Source organism: Salmo salar, chromosome 26 (genome assembly GCF_965601325.2).
Source record: "Salmo salar chromosome 26, fSalSal1, whole genome shotgun sequence".
Taxonomy (NCBI): Eukaryota; Metazoa; Chordata; class Actinopteri; order Salmoniformes; family Salmonidae; genus Salmo; species Salmo salar.
Genome location: NC_138316.1, coordinates 25,716,065 through 25,722,064, shown reverse-complemented (window position 1 = coordinate 25,722,064; position 6,000 = coordinate 25,716,065).

Here is a 6,000-nt window from a genome sequence, read left to right as displayed (position 1 = left end):
AAGGGCGGACCGACCAGTCCCTGGAACATCCTGATCCTGTTCCCATCTATAACTGTAGAGGATAAGGGTGGACTGACCAGTCCCTGGAACATCCTGATCCTGTTCCCATCTATAACTGTAGAGGATAAGGGTGGACTGACCAGTCCCTGGAACATCCTGATCCTGTTCCCATCTATAACTGTAGAGGATAAGGGTGGACTGACCAGTCCCTGGAACATCCTGATCCTGTTCCCATCTATAACTGTAGAGGATAAGGGTGGACTGACCAGTCCCTGGAACATCCTGATCCTGTTCCCATCTATAACTGTAGAGGATAAGGGTGGACTGACCAGTCCCTGGAACATCCTGATCCTGTTCCCATCTATAACTGTAGAGGATAAGGGCGGACCGACCAGTCCCTGGAACATCCTGATCCTGTTCCCATCTATAACTGTAGAGGATAAGGGTGGACCGACCAGTCCCTGGAACATCCTGATCCTGTTCCCATCTATAACTGTAGAGGATAAGGGTGGACTGACCAGTCCCTGGAACATCCTGATCCTGTTCCCATCTATAACTGTAGAGGATAAGGGTGGACCGACCAGTCCCTGAAACATCCTGATCCTGTTCCCATCTATAACTGTAGAGGATAAGGGTGGACCGACCAGTCCCTGAAACATCCTGATCCTGTTCCCATCTATAACTGTAGAGGATAAGGGCGGACCGACCAGTCCCTGGAACATCCTGATCCTGTTCCCATCTATAACTGTAGAGGATAAGGGCGGACCGACCAGTCCCTGGAACATCCTGATCCTGTTCCCATCTATAACTGTAGAGGATAAGGGTGGACTGACCAGTCCCTGGAACATCCTGATCCTGTTCCCATCTATAACTGTAGAGGATAAGGGTGGACCGACCAGTCCCTGGAACATCCTGATCCTGTTCCCATCTATAACTGTAGAGGATAAGGGTGGACTGACCAGTCCCTGGAACATCCTGATCCTGTTCCCATCTATAACTGTAGAGGTTAAGGGTGGACCGACCAGTCCCTGGAACATCCTGATCCTGTTCCCATCTATAACTGTAGAGGATAAGGGTGGACCGACCAGTCCCTGGAACATCCTGATCCTGTTCCCATCTATTACTGTAGAGGATAAGGGTGGACTGACCAGTCCCTGGAACATCCTGATCCTGTTCCCATCTATAACTGTAGAGGATAAGGGCGGACCGACCAGTCCCTGAAACATCCTGATCCTGTTCCCATCTATAACTGTAGAGGATAAGGGTGGACTGACCAGTCCCTGGAACATCCTGATCCTGTTCCCATCTATAACTGTAGAGGATAAGGGTGGACCGACCAGTCCCTGGAACATCCTGATCCTGTTCCCATCTATAACTGTAGAGGATAAGGGTGGACTGACCAGTCCCTGGAACATCCTGATCCTGTTCCCATCTATAACTGTAGAGGATAAGGGCGGACCGACCAGTCCCTGGAACATCCTGATCCTGTTCCCATCTATAACTGTAGAGGATAAGGGCGGACCGACCAGTCCCTGAAACATCCTGATCCTGTTCCCATCTATAACTGTAGAGGATAAGGGCGGACCGACCAGTCCCTGGAACATCCTGATCCTGTTCCCATCTATAACTGTAGAGGATAAGGGCGGACCGACCAGTCCCTGGAACATCCTGATCCTGTTCCCATCTATAACTGTAGAGGATAAGGGCGGACCGACCAGTCCCTGGAACATCCTGATCCTGTTCCCATCTATAACTGTAGAGGATAAGGGTGGACCGACCAGTCCCTGGAACATCCTGATCCTGTTCCCATCTATAACTGTAGAGGATAAGGGTGGACCGACCAGTCCCTGGAACATCCTGATCCTGTTCCCATCTATAACTGTAGAGGATAAGGGCGGACCGACCAGTCCCTGAAACATCCTGATCCTGTTCCCATCTATAACTGTAGAGGATAAGGGTGGACCGACCAGTCCCTGGAACATCCTGATCCTGTTCCCATCTATAACTGTAGAGGATAAGGGCGGACCGACCAGTCCCTGGAACATCCTGATCCTGTTCCCATCTATAACTGTAGAGGATAAGGGCGGACCGACCAGTCCCTGGAACATCCTGATCCTGTTCCCATCTATAACTGTAGAGGATAAGGGCGGACCGACCAGTCCCTGGAACATCCTGATCCTGTTCCCATCTATAACTGTAGAGGATAAGGGCGGACCGACCAGTCCCTGGAACATCCTGATCCTGTTCCCATCTATAACTGTAGAGGATAAGGGTGGACTGACCAGTCCCTGGAACATCCTGATCCTGTTCCCATCTATAACTGTAGAGGATAAGGGTGGACCGACCAGTCCCTGGAACATCCTGATCCTGTTCCCATCTATAACTGTAGAGGATAAGGGTGGACCGACCAGTCCCTGGAACATCCTGATCCTGTTCCCATCTATAACTGTAGAGGATAAGGGTGGACTGACCAGTCCCTGGAACATCCTGATCCTGTTCCCATCTATAACTGTAGAGGATAAGGGCGGACCGACCAGTCCCTGGAACATCCTGATCCTGTTCCCATCTATAACTGTAGAGGATAAGGGTGGACCGACCAGTCCCTGAAACATCCTGATCCTGTTCCCATCTATAACTGTAGAGGATAAGGGTGGACCGACCAGTCCCTGGAACATCCTGATCCTGTTCCCATCTATAACTGATGCATCACACAGTTTCTCCATTTAGACAACATTTTACATTTTTTACATTTTAGTCATTTAGCAGACGCTCTTATCCAGAGCGACTTACAGTAGTGAATGCATACATTTCATACAATTTCATACATTTTTTTTTTTGCTGGCCCCCCGTGGGAATCGAACCCACAACCCTGGCGTTGCAAACACCATGCTCTACCAACTGAGCTACAGGGAAGGCTACATGACAACATATTCCACTTTACCATTCACTAAAGCATACAATGTTCTTCATTTCATCAGTCTGTCATGACAGATGCCTTACAGAATATATAATATAAATCATCAATCTACATTATTCAAGCTTGCTTACTGGTGTGGTATTTTTGCTACCTTGTCTTTTTTCTCTACCCTTTCATAAGGAACTGCACAATGTACCTGTTATCAAAGGACGTTGACAAACCTCCCACATCTGAGAAAAGAAGTGACAGAGGAGCTGAGAATATTTAATCTACGTTTAATAACAGTTTATATAGCAAGTAATATGGAAAAAACAAACGGACAAGTCCACAAAGCCTGTATTGCTGTATATCAGGTCATAATCTAGGATCATTGTATTATGATACCGATAAATAACTGGCAAACAAAGTGAAAGTAACTTTGTGTTTGACACTCAGATGTGACAAATACAAAACCTCTATGTTAAGACCTTGTGGAAATGGGAGTCATCCCACCCCCTGCTTCAGTAGATGGCTAGCAGAAATTATTAATATTATTAACTTCGAAATATTCGTTTTTCCAGGATTTACTCCTCCAGCAGATTTCTCAAGATTTTGGGTCCGTTTCTGGACTGTCTGGACAGAGACTGACTGTGAACACTGACTAGGAACACGTACTGTTGTTGTATCTGTCATTGTTGCTCTATTATTGTCCCATGTCTTGCTTAAGCAATACTTCACTTCATATGTCTTTTGTTTTGTACAAAATTGCTAAAGAAAATCCTTTAAAATAAAATACACAAAAAAGAAAAGACGTTGTGGAAATTAGATTCATTTAAAAGTAAAATAAAATAAACGGCCAGATCTAAATACATTGTGCCGTTTGATCTCTTTGATATGAATGACGAATGTCTGCAAACAGAACTTTGAAATAAATTGATTCCCACTGCCTTAGGGTGAAATTAATCGAATCTAGCAGTCCTTGAGACTGAGCGTTTAATCAAGCGCCTATTTCACATTAACGCAATGTTATCTACAGCAGTCAATATAACATTTTAGTGGGCCTCCACATTTCCAAAGTCCACTGCGATATGGTATTCATTCGTTTATGCAATTTGTGAGTCTTACTATATTAATATAATGAATGCTTCTCATTTAATATTTCTATGAATGATGCATTACAGAAAAAGTTGGAAGCAATTTGGAAGCCATAATAATTATTATAATATTAGGCTTATAATAATAACTATAATGCTTTAATAGATTATTTCGATTGATTGGTTTTGGGTTTAAATGACAACAACATCTCTGAGATGTGTGCATCCCGTGGAAACAAATGGTGAATATAGTCATTGGTTCGTTGGTGGAAAATATAATCACCGGTGAGTTTTACACAAGGTCTCTGATACCGGAGGGACTGAGGAAGAAAGTCCGCAAATGAGCAGCAATGTGGAGATGTGCTCTATTTAATTTAATATGGAAGGCGGCTTTGGATAAGCCTGTTTTATAGCGTCCTTAACGTCCCTGCATTTGCCTTTGTTTTTTATTGTTGACAGTAAAGGAGAAAAGGCTATCTCTAGCCCAATCTAACAGGTAAGATTGGCCTATGCTTTCTCTAAAGGCTAACTAAACCATGTAGACTAATTTACGATTATAATTTTTTATTTAACTTAACAATCAAAGGAATCACCAAACCAATCACCACGAACTGCATAGATAAAACAGCACACCGTGAAGGCCTAATGTGTACTACAGCGTGTGGTTACATTAACAAGGCCACTTTAATGCAGCCTGTATTGAACTTTGTTATGTTGGGTTAAATACGTTTCCCTGGGTAGTAAATAATACCAGTTCATTATTTAAGTGCTTGAATGCTCAAGTCCGTTTCCTGTAATATCACTATGTAGCCATGTCCAATAGTGTTAACCGAAATCTCTGTCGCCTCATTATTTTATTTAATGAACATTCGTTTTGAAAGCATCTGAAAAGCATGCAGGCCTTCGCTCTCAAAGTGATCTACAGCAAAAGGCACTCATTTTCAAATAGCTCCAACGATGCCTTCGACTAGGCCTTTGCTACGTTTTTGGGAAACGTTTCATTATAGGCTAATTATGTTTTTTATTTTGCGTTTGATACACTTAATTAAACATTAAATTAGACATTTATCCTAATTAAAAGTTTGACTCGATTTCAGCACACGCATGCAATATTTTTAAATAAACAATGAGTGTGAGATTGTGCTAAATTCGCTTAATTGATGACATTACATTTTAATGTAGCCTAATCATGTCTCACTACCCTGTCATCACCACTTCACTTGTAGGTTTTAGGAGGGTGTCAGTCTCGTTTCCAAGCTCATTACCTATGAACTACACCGTGAACATTCAGCGATCAAAGAACCATGTTGTTGCAGATAGCCTACTGCAGAGATATTTTACGCGGGATATTTTTCACCAGAGGGGCTTTGCACAGCAACTCCCTGTAATAAGATTGTAGCCTAATAGCCATATGTCCAATGCTAAATACAGTGTCTATAGTAGCCAAGCATGTTCTTCACCAATTCAATTAAAATATTTAATTTGCTGAGCAATATCCCACAAAATTGGAGATAACAATGAAATAAGTAACTCAACGAGGAAAATATGTTTTATTCCTGCATGTGACAAATAAATGTCCCAACGTCCCACGAGCTCATTAACATAGGTCTAATCTGTTATTAAAATATTGAAGTAAGTGGCAATAGAAAACACGATGACTCCTACCTCTACGTTTTGACATTTCAGTGATGTGCTTGTTGCCGAGTTTGCAATAATCGTTCTAATATAGATATATCTCCAATTATTAAGACATATTGAACTAATTTCACTGAAATGATTGGATAATAATTTTGAGCCCATAAGCCTTTAGGCCCACATAGTCTGATTTTGTTGAATTAGACGTGTTTATATCAGTGTGGTTCATTTATCGACGGGACCCATTCAACCTTTGCAAACGTGTCTAATTGGAGAACCCGTGCTATAGGCTAAAGGTAAATCATTTGCGTTAAAGCTTGAACCCGGCGATATTAAAAGCTATTAATGAACTTATGTCATTCACATCAAATGAAT